Here is an 11,800-nt window from a genome sequence, read left to right as displayed (position 1 = left end):
CCCTACATGATTTGCGTGAGTACAGGAAAAAAGGCTCTCATGTATTAGACAAAACAAAATATTGGCAAGTTAAAACGCATATATCATTTTCATAATATATCTATATCATGTTATAACAATTCATTATGTCTTCCGCCTATAATCCTCTATTGGTGAAGTATTTTTTTGTTTTTAATTTCATCGTGGTCACATATCGATCTAAATGTCCGTCACCTATATATGTTTCGGGATAACCCAGGTTTTTTTTTCACCCCTAATCATTATTCATCCTAATTTGTATATATATTTATCCAACTTAGTTTTTTTATTAACCTTGGATGCATATAAAAAACCAATTTACCTTGCATATATATAAAAAACAACATTTTACCATTAACTTTTTTTTGAAAGATGACATGTTATTATACGACGTAACACCAAAGAGAAAAAACCATAAAACACATGTTCATACAACGTACTTAATGCCAAGGATAACAAACTGAAGCAAGTGTTTGTCAACGTAAATCCAATTGTTTGGTGGCTTGTTTATTTGTGAAACCAGTAGATACCTTTCTTCTGTTCATTAGCAGCTTCGTCAGGTTCAATAAAAATGCAATCCTTTGTCTCTCTCCAGATGGCCTTTAGAATGGGTGTATCATCGTACTTGTAGTAATCACCCAAAATAGGCAACACGGCTGCTCTAGCTTCGAAGGTATGGTAATGCGGAATTGTGGGGAAAAGATGGTGAACGGTGTGGGTTCGAGTTACGTCATGGAAAGCATGGTTCAAGAATCCAAAGTTTCTGTCTACGGTGGCTAGAGCACCTCGAAGCCAGTCCCACTCGGTTGAGTCGTAGTGAGGGATGGAAGGGTGAGTGTGGTGTAGATACGTGAGTAAGATAAAGAAACCAGTCATGACTAGCATGGGCATTCCATAGATGTTAATCACCCATTGGGTGCCCATGATTGCGGCAGCACGGTAAACTGCATAACAAGTAGCAAAAACTCCAAGATCAGTGAGGAAAATCTGAAAGCGCTCGCTGTCGTTAAAGATAGGACTGAATGGGTAAAAGTGACTCGTGATTCCCTTCTCGTACTTCCTCCCATAAAAGTTGAATATAAAGTACAATGGAAAGCCAAGAAGGATCTTGAACACAAATACCATAAACGATCCGAGTGGGTTGTTTAGAATTTCGGAATATAGTTTATCAGACTTGCGTCTGGGGATCCAGACCTCATCATACTCAATGGAGTTGGTGTTAGCATGGTGGGTACGGTGGCTGTATTTGAATCCGAAGTATGGAGTGAGGATCAATGAGTGGACGATGAACCCAATGGTGTCATCGATCCATGGATATTCACTAAACCCGTGATGGCCGCACTCGTGGCCTATGACCCACAAACCCATAAGATAAGCACCTTGGAAGAACCAATAAACTGGCCATGCGACATAAGCCAAGGGTTTAGGAAGGAGGGGAATGAAATTATCTGCGAGATAGTATAAGGCACCCACTAGGACAAAATCACGGAAAACCGCTGCAAAAGAGCGTACAAGAGAACGCTTGAAACAATGTGGTGGAATGGCTTTCTTGAGATCGCTAAGCTCGAATGGAGGTTTTGAGACTGGAACACGTTTGTGGGCGATAGGTTTGTCTTCGGTGGTATCAGCAACATTCATCCGACCACCAGCACCCATGGTTTCTACCTGCATACCAAAGTTAATAGTTTATAAGTGTACATTCATAACTATAGTTTGGGCATGTATTCAAACCAAATAATATCAACTCATACCTTCAAGACCAAGTTTTTAGCTTGTGTCTTGTGTTAATGCTACTGGATTGTCGTACTCTAACCGAAGAATCTATGTTGCTATTTATAGTTGTAGTTTCAACTTTGGCTGCTTCAATAAACTGCATTTTAAAAAGTTAAAAATTAATCTGCAGAAAATTTTCCCTAAACCTGAACACATATATTGACTTCATAAAGAAAATAATGCATTTCACTAAGAAAATATATTTTGTTTTCAGCCACGGTCACTTTTTCCTACAAGTCCTTTTATTTATGAAAATGTTATATATAATATAGATTAAATTTGACATTCTTTATAAAGAAGTAATAATTAAATGGGAAGTCTAAATATTCGTATAAAAAATTGCCACAACGAAACGAAAACTTGATAGGTAGATATTCATGGACAAAATCACAAATATAAATATATCAATTGGTACATTGTAAATCATAAATAAACAATTGGCACCAAAGAATGTCTAAATACCCTAAATAACCAAATACTATTTATTAATTTGAAAAACTTAATGTCTTACGAAATGCTACCGTTCTAAAATTACAATATTTACTACATGGGTTACAGGCTATTATGCAAGACATCCAAAGTACTCCACAACAAATGATACGCGTCATCCTCATCTCCAAAATACATGGGTTTTCAAAAAGAGAGAAACAGTTAGAGAGATAAAAGAAATGTACGGGTGATGGTCGGTGGGTGGGTGGGTGGGTGTGGGGGGGGGGGGGTCATTGCACCCACGTCTCCGACTCTTCTTCATAACCGATGGCTTATTTTGTGTATAACTTTGGATCAGATCGCTATCCAATAACATGTGATAATGAATAATAGGAAATCAAGTGAAGAAACACTAGATGTCCCCGGCAGATTAAAGATAATCTGAGGGTTAAGTAGATGTTTCCCACGAGGGTTAGGTCCGGCAAAGATGGTTATTCTTCTCGACCTGCAAACTAGACACCGTGAGCTCGTCACTGAGAAGGGGGGGTTCCTCCTTGTGACCACCCTCCGGCGTGAGAATCAGACTAGATTGCTCTGAATATAAGTGTATATAGAGAGAAATAGCTAGAGAAGATAAGATGATGATACCGTTCCAAGGTGTTGGAGTATTTATAGCCGAAGGTAGGTTTCCAAGCAGGTACGGCCAGCTGTATAATATTCCTTTTCCACCAACTACGGGCTATGTTCGTGCCACGATGGGAGTTGGTGGGTAGGCAGCGGCTGATAGTGACCTTTTGTACTGGAGCGTGCTGCTCCTCGTACTATTGTCGGTGAGCTGTCACCCTGTGATTGGTTCATGGGTTGCTTTTGCCAGGTCTTGTCTATTTGTCCATACCTTGGTAGGTATAGTACAAAAGATCTTTTAGAAGCGTACGGACTGTCTCTTTTGGACGGGAATATTCCCGCCCTGCTCATTCCTTCTTCAGGTGACATTACTGAAGTATAAGAGTTAGTGCCTTATGCGTGTAGCCTTACTGTTAGTGCGGGTAGCCCTCCTTCTTGGCTTGTATCTGCAGCTGCGGGAACAGGCAGGGTACTTTACCAAGGGAGGCTTTCCTGCGGGAACAGCTGGCTTACTGCGTGTAAGGTCTTCATCTCTCTGAGCATGGTGGGTCCTGCGGATCCAGTTGGTCTTTGCGCAGACGTCCCTCTTCAAGGTGAGTCTTGCGGGTCCAACATGGCTTTGCTGGGACCTACCTCTTCAAGTCCCCCCAGTCCATTGTTCTTCTCATGAATTGTTAATGAGGGGAACTTTTGGACTTTAAGCAAGGGGTTTTGAAAAGGGTTTTTTGTTTTTAAGATTTTCCGTGGGGATTCTTCCCGCAGTTTTCCTAATGTCACTTGTAGAAATTCCCGACTTTTCTGCCTGATCTTTGGGTTTGATGCGGGTAGGTGTGTAATCTCCTCGCAAGTTGGGAGCGTTGAGTTTCACTTGTGTAGATTCTCCACGAGGTTTTGGTAGTTTGACATAGTGATCAGTTATGTTAAACAACCAATTCCACATTGAAGCTTCAAACAATCTAGTTCTCAATGCGGGGGTGCTATTTCTCTTTCCGCAAGCATGGCCATAAGATCCTTCTTGGTTTCAATTCCCTGCAGGTGCTAAGTATGTGAAGGGTTTCGCCTTGACACTGTACCCGCACTTGTCTTACGATTTCTTGTTTTCCAAGGTAAGGGGGGTATATTCGCTCTTATTTTTGAATCTTTTTGAATCTTTTTGGAATTCGGAGAGTTGGTGAAAGGATAAGGACAGTCCAAACGGTTGAAGGGACGTTGGCGTCTTCTGACGGTTTCAGGACGTGCAGGAAGTTATGACGACGTGACAACATGTGGTCAATCAGGACGTTTTTTCAGGCGCTGTGGGCGCGAGTTTCATGTCACGCGCTATTCCGACACCTGTTGCCAGCTTGCTTTATCCACACGTGTCGCTGTTTCATTGTACCTGCGCTCCCTCTCTCCTCCGCATTAAATTCATCGCATTCATTGCGATGTGTATATAAGGGGGGAGAGGGTGTATCTCATCCCATACCTTCACTTCACTCTTCTTTTCCTTTTAAGCGATTTCCGGCGAATACTCATCTTTTCCGGCGAGCATTCTCCTAAAACCGCTTTCTTAACATTTTAAAAAATGTCTTCTTCTACTCATGATCCTGAGGTTAACGTCGAGGAGTTTGACGTTTACCTCGAGAACCCGACGTCTACGTCCGATAAGGACGATAAGAGTACTGCTGGCGAGTGCCAGTGTACTCTTTCTGTCGATGTATACCATTACATCGTCAAGAAGTTCATGCTGGAGCCGTATGAGCCAGAGTTTCCAGAGCCCAACCAGACGATGTACGATGCCCCTAAGGGCAAGATAGGGGTTTACGCCTCGTTCTTCATATATGGGAATCTAAGATTCCCATTAACGAAGTTCGTATACCGTGTTTTGGAGAAACACGGTGTGCATTTGACGGAGGTGCACCCAATGGCGATTGCTAAATTTCGCCATTTCGAATGGGTGTGCCGTATTTTGGACATCGAGCCCCGCGTCGACCGTCTGATGACCTTCTACACCTGGAGGTGCATCCAGGGTTGGTATACCCTTGTTATTCGGATCAAGGGGTTGAAGATCCGCGCTACTGAGCGTAGCCTTCGTTCTTGGAAGCGGGAGTTTTTCTACATCTCCGCTCGCGTCGTCCCCATCGCGATGACGTTCAAGAACGGGAGGGCACTTCCTAACCTTCACGCCTCCAATTACCAGGAGACGGAATGGTTCACCAAGATCTCCCAGATTCAGACTCCGGTTTATCGCTTCGCGGAGTCTGGGATGGTGATGCTTGGGATGAGCCGCGTGTGGAAGGATGCCGGGTCTGGGACGCCGCAAATACCCATCGTCCTTGAATACGGTTTGAACTATATCTCTTACGGTATGCTCCGTCTTTTGTGTTGGTTTAGGGTTTTTCTTCTAACATTGTTCTTTTTTTTTAGAGGGGAACGACTTACAGTCGCTCTTGCATCCGCGGGAGACTGGTGGTCCCGCACGGTTGGGTACTCGTGATCTCGATGAGAACGAGTTGCCCATTTTGGAGCAGACGGCGGATAGATTGGTAGAGGTCTACCCGCCGGGCCACGAAATTTTAAGCGCCACTCGGCCAGGTAAGGAGTTCTTTAATCCTTGTCCTCTCCATGCTCAAACTTCTGCTGGAATTCCTCTGATTTTGTCATCTTCTGATGAGGGATCCACAGATGGGCCTTTCTTTGTGAGGAAGAAGAAGGCTGCTGGCGTGAAGGGCAAGGCGAAGGTTGCTTCCGTCGTCAACCTGGGGAATCAGTCTGATTCCGAGACTAAAAGTGAGGAGGCGGCGGGGAATCTTGGTGGTGACGAGACCATTGTCTCAGAGGTTGAGACAACGGCTGTTACTTCCGAGCCACCAAGCGTTGCGAAGGTGACTGGCGCGAAGAGGCCAGTTTCATCGGGTCTATCTCCGCCTGTCCGGTCTTTCAGGATCAAGAAAGCCAGTAAGTATATTTTTTGTGTACCTTTTCCGCATTTCCTTCCGCCTTTGTTTTTAATATCTTGTTTTTCTTCATGCAGAAGTGGACTTATCCGCTTTCGAGAGCGGTGCAGGAGGAAGCGGTTCAGGACCCACGACGATAGGTTTGGTCAACCTATCCGAGGCGATGACCCAGGCGGCTGCGCCTGTTTCTGGTGCTGGTTCAGTTGCTCATACTGTTGAAGCAACTGTTCCAGTTATTGTTGGTGTATGATGTCAGTAGTTCAGTGTCGAGTGTCTGTAATTGTGTTAGTTAGATTTGAGTTTTGTATGTAAGCGAAGTTATCACAAGTTCGCTAGTTATAGGCGAACTTGTGGAACAAGCGAAGTTAGGAACAACTTCGCCTGAACTTACCAGGCGAAGTTGTCGCCTATATATTCAGCTAGGTTACGGCTTAGATGATGATCGAGAGAGTTGATGTTTTGAGAGAGTTTGTATTCGAGTCAGAGAGTTTGTACTCAGTGATCATAGTATCACGTGTTTACGGTTGAAATACAACGTGTGTTTGATTATCGTATCGTGTGTTGGCTCGTATCGTTTTCTATACTCGTAACGTCTTACGTAGGGATTCGGCACCTACGTAGAACGCGATATCTCGTGTAGATCCGGCTGGGAACCTACAATTGGTATCAGAGCATTTGCTCGATTGTGTGGTTCGGGATTATCACGCGGGTGTAGAAATCGTTCCGTTCGACTATTCGCGGGACAAGTTTTCTGAGTTTTTGTGTCCTACTCACCTCCTACAATCATAAACAACCCATAACACCTTCACAAACCTCGTAAAATCCAGAAATCTAACCTGCATATTCATCGTGTTCATCAGGCGAAGTTACCGTCACTGTTCGTAGGGTTTCGGCGAAGATATAAGGTTAAGCGAAGTTATCCACAACTTCGCCTACCTTCTCAAGTTCGCTTATCTCAAGTGAAGTTACCCACAACTTCGCCTACTTCACAACTTCGCCGAATCAGGCGAATTTAAAAAGGAAGCGAAGTTCAGAATCAGCGAAGTTCTTACTTAAGCGAAGTTATCCTCAACTTCGCCTACAGTACTGTTTAAAATAGAATTTTTATTTTTCGAGTTTCTTTGGATTTCGTGAAAGATGTCGTCAATCAACATTACGGAACTAGTTAAGATGGAAGTGGAAGCAGGTTCAGCTACAAAGGCCCCGAAGATGCTTAAGAAAACTGATTATGTAGCGTGGAAAGATCGTTTTGAACAATATGTCAAGTACCAAGATGCTAAGATGTGGGTATGCATACAAGATGGTTACATTCCACCTACTACTGAGTATGAGGGTCGTGATCAGATCAAGAAATACAAAGAAATGGAAGAAGAAGAGAAGAAAATGTATGAGGCCGAAAGCAAAGCTCATGCAGCAATTACAATGGCTCTTCCACAAGAGATTCTGCACACTTTCAGAAAGTATAAATCTGTCTGAACAACTGACAACTTTAACTGATCAGTTTGTTAGTTTGGATGCGCAATTTAAAACATTAAAAGAAGATCATCATTTTACTAAAGCTAGAGAAAATAGTTACAAAGTAAAAATTAAAGCTAGTGAAAAAGATAATAAAAGTCTTAAAGCAAAGCTTGCTGAAAAAATTCAAATGATTGATCTTAGCTATGAAGTACTAGAAGAGAAAACCAAACTAATAGCTGAAAGGGATAAACAGATAGCTGATCACCAGGTGAAAGTGGTGGAACTTAACAGGAAACTTGAGAAATTCAGAAATTCCACCGCTATACTTAATCACCTCGTTAGTGATCAAGGTTCCCCAGTTAAAAGGGGAGGAATTGGTTATCATGAAGTTCCACCACCTTTCAATCATAATTACACTTATGACCCTAGTAATCAGAAATCTGTCGATGTTGACTATGGTCAGACAGTTCCGGTTAAAGTAACGATTAAAGAACCAGAAGTTAGTAAAGGCGAAACAAGTAAGCCTGTTACTAGTGTTAAGATTTTTGCTCCTAGTCCTGTCTCATCTAACTCGGACAAGTCTTCCGAGTCGAGTGAGACAAAACAAGAGGCAGTGTTACCAAAAAGTGGGGAGAAGCATAAAACAACTGAAAAGAAATCTCCACTAAACCCGTATGTCCCACCTTATGTGAGACAAATGGGCAGTAATACAGCCTCAACATCTAAAACAACTATGGAAAAGAAAGTTGAACACAGGAGTTGTTTCAGATGTAATCAATTAGGACACCTAGTTGCTGATTGCCCTCTGAAGTAGAGATTCAGAGGTGTGAGGCCTTCGAGAACTGAGAATAGAACTAACGGAAATGTTAAAACTGAAAACCCATCAAAATTCAGACATTGGTCTAATTCAGGTTTTCAAAGAAATAGATCTCAGTTTTTCACTGCTAACAACCAAACCATAGGTAATAATTCTTTTAATTCTCGAAGGTTTGGATGGCCTCATAGACAATCCACAACAAGGTATCCTGTTAGGACTCACAGAAATTATAATGATACTAACTTTGGACAGCCAAGGTACGGGATGTATCGACCCAAGACCAATCGGTCTTGGGTCCCCAGATTTTAATCATCTGCTTTAATCGTGCAGGAACAGTTGAACAGGGCTGCCAACAATCAATGGGTTGTGGATAGCGGCTGTTCCCGGCACATGACGGGTAACAAGAAATTGTTACACGACTGGAAACCTGTTTAAGGAGGAAGAGTGAGTTTCGCAGGAGAGAGCGGTGGAAGGATTACCGGAATAGGGACGGTGTCGAATGGAAAGATGACTTTGGAGAAAGTAAATTTTGTTGAAAAACTGAAGCACAATCTGCTGAGTGTTTCGCAGATCTGTGACAAAGAGTACACCGTACATTTTACAAAGAATGAGGCGATCGTGCTATATCCTGGTTTCAAGATACCAGAGAATTGGATAGTTATGAAGGCTCCAAGAGTGAAGAATACGTATATCATGGATATGAGGTCGACTGAGATGGCCACAGAAGAATCGTGTCTTCTGTCAAAAGCAACTGAATCGGAGTCCGAGTTGTGGCATAGGAGAATGGGGCATATTCATCTTCGGAAAATGAACTACCTTGTCAAAAATGGGCTTGTGCTGGGTGTTCCCTTGAAGAATTTCAACTTTGAAGACAAATGCTTATCATGCAAAAAGGGAAAGCAACACAAGAAATCCCATCTCACCAAGAAGGTCAATTCAATTGTCAGTACCCTAGAATTACTTCACATGGATCTCTTCGGTCCCGTGAATGTAAAAAGCCTAGGAGGAACATCGTACTGCTTGGTGATCACTGATGATTTCTCTCGATATTCCTGGGTATATTTCCTGAAGTCAAAGGATGAAACAGTGCAGTTGGTAAAGAATTTGATTACCAAGGTTGAGAATATCATGGGGAAACAGGTTAAATTCATCAGGAGTGACAATGGAACTGAGTTCAAGAACTATGAGATGGAGATCTTCTGCTTACAGAAGGGGATAGAACACCAATACAACGCACCGTATACACCGCAACAAAATGGAGTGGCTGAGAGAAAGAACAGAACCTTAATTGAAGGAGCCAGAACCATGCTGGCTGATTCAAAACTTCCCGTGGTGTTCTGGGCTGAAGCTGTTGCAACAGCCTGTTATATCCTTAATAGAGTGTTAACTGTTAATAAAACCTGTTTTGAACTTATGCATGGGAGAAAGCCCAACTTGAGTGGTCTTGAACCATTCGGGTCCCCGTGTTCGATATTAAAGACCAATTCTAAATTTGGTGAAGTAGCCGACGAAGGAATCTTAGTCGGATACGTTGTTGGGACTCCCAACAGACAGGTCTTTAATACACCGACCAGAAAGGTTGAGGTGGTGTGTAACACTGATATCACAAGTTACAAATCACCAAAACCAAGCACGGGACCCGCTGGGGTTTTCGACTATGATAAACTTTTTTAACATGCCTTATTTGGATTTCGCAGAAGTTGAGGAAAGAATTGCTACAAAGATGATATGCGATGAGGAAGACACTTTGGTGCAACGACCACAGTTTGATGAATGTCAGCCTTCCTCGTCAAATGCTGTCGATACCCCTGATGCTTCTACTGAAGAGGAATTCATCAATCCGTTTCACTCTCAACATCAATCACCCATTGATGAGCTATCTTCGAACTTGGAAGATAATCTGAATGTCAGTTCGGTTCCGACTACGAGAATTCACAAAGATCACCATTTGGAGAACGTGATCGGTGATTTGTCTGCCGGTGTACAAATAAGAAAAAGCTTGAATGAGCACACCTGTGTTTACGCAAGCATTAAAGACACGGGCATTATCAACGAATGCTTGTAAACCTGCTTCATCAGCCAGATTGAACCAAAGAACTATCAAATGGCTCTTAAGGACAGCTCGTGGGTCGAAGCCATGCAAGAAGAGTTAGCTCAGTTTAAGAAAATGGAAGTATGGAATTTGGTTGAAAAACCGAAGAATGTGCATGCGATAGGCACGAAATGGGTCTTCAAATGTAAGAGAGATGATAAAGGGATTGTTATCAGGAACAAGGCGAGGCTGGTTGTTAAAGGCTTTAATCAGCAAGAGGGGATTGATTACAATGAGGTGTTTGCTCCTGTGGCAAGATTGGAAGCCATTCGTTTGTTTTTGGCATTTGCTGCTCATAAGGAGATGAAGGTCTTTCAGTTGGATGTGAAGAGTGCGTTCCTAAATGGTAAAGTCAATGAGGTTGTGTACGTTGAGCAACCTCCGGGTTTTCCTGACCCTGACTTTCCCGATCACGTGTACAAGCTAAGTAAAGCGCTGTATGGACTACATCAGGCACCTCGTGCCTGGTACTCAACGTTATCCGATTACTTTCTTGAGAATGAGTTTGAAAGAGGTAAGATTGATAGCACATTGTTCTTCAAGAGAAAATGGAGCGACTTTCTACTGGTGCAAGTCTACATGGACGACATTATCTTTGCTGCATCAAAGGTCGCCATGTGTCAAGAGTTTGAGTCCGTCATGAAGAAGAGATTTGAAATGAGTGCTATGGGTGAACTAACCTTCTTTTTAGGATTGCAGGTTGATCAGAAGAAAGAAGGTATGTTCATTCATCGGACGAAGTATGTTCATGATGTTCTCAAACGCTTCAAGATGGAGGACAGCACTCCATATGATACTCCAGTCTGCGTCAATCACAAATTAGGTGCTGATTCAGACAACGATGCAGACGTAGACCCAACCCAATATCGGGCAATTATAGGTTCTTTAATGTACTTAACCGCTTCTAGGCCTGATATAATGTTTGCTGTTTGTCTTTGTGCACGCTTTCAGGCAAACCCAAAAGAATCTCATTTGAAAGGTGCGAAGAGGATACTGCGGTATCTCAAAGGCAAGCCGAAGCTGGGGTTGTGGTACTCGAGAGGAGGAGACTTGGAGCTAGTCGCGTACACAGATTGTGGTTGTTAAAGGCTTTAATCAGCAAGAGGGGATTGATTACAATGAGGTGTTTGCTCCTGTGGCAAGATTGGAAGCCATTCGTTTGTTTTTGGCATTTGCTGCTCATAAGGAGATGAAGGTCTTTCAGTTGGATGTGAAGAGTGCGTTCCTAAATGGTAAAGTCGATGAGGTTGTGTACGTTGAGCAACCTCCGGGTTTTCCTGACCCTGACTTTCCCGATCACGTGTACAAGCTAAGTAAAGCGCTGTATGGACTATATCAGGCACCTCGTGCCTGGTACTCAACGTTATCCGATTACTTTCTTGAGAATGAGTTTGAAAGAGGTAAGATTGATAGCACATTGTTCTTCAAGAGAAAAGGGAGCGACTTTCTACTGGTGCAAGTCTACGTGGACGACATTATCTTTGCTGCATCAAATGTCGCCATGTGTCAAGAGTTTGAGGCCGTCATGAAGAAGAGATTTGAAATGAGTGCTATGGGTGAACTAACCTTCTTTTTAGGATTGCAGGTTGATCAGAAGAAAGAAGGTATGTTCATTCATCAGACGAAGTATGTTCATGATGTTCTCAAACGCTT

The 11,800-nt window shown here is 42.8% G+C and overlaps 1 pseudogene across 1 annotated transcript; it reads right to left on the bottom strand.

Moving 5' to 3' along the window:
* Nucleotides 1-352: 352 nt before the first annotated feature.
* LOC143578328 (delta(12) fatty acid desaturase DES8.11 pseudogene) lies at nucleotides 353-1,910 on the bottom strand (annotated as a pseudogene). Its single transcript, XR_013143242.1, has 2 exons — nucleotides 1,770-1,910; nucleotides 353-1,683 (listed from the first exon to the last, which is right to left on the bottom strand). The product of XR_013143242.1 is annotated as a delta(12) fatty acid desaturase DES8.11 pseudogene (transcript).
* Nucleotides 1,911-11,800: the final 9,890 nt, after the last annotated feature.

The sequence above is a fragment of the Bidens hawaiensis genome, unplaced genomic scaffold, assembly GCF_021521415.1.
Source record: "Bidens hawaiensis isolate Kalapana, Puna unplaced genomic scaffold, B.hawaiensis_p1.1 tig00029145_1, whole genome shotgun sequence".
Lineage (NCBI taxonomy): Eukaryota > Viridiplantae > Streptophyta > Magnoliopsida > Asterales > Asteraceae > Bidens > Bidens hawaiensis.
Note: the sequence above shows the minus strand (reverse complement) of the source record. Positions and strands in the feature narration are given on the sequence as shown.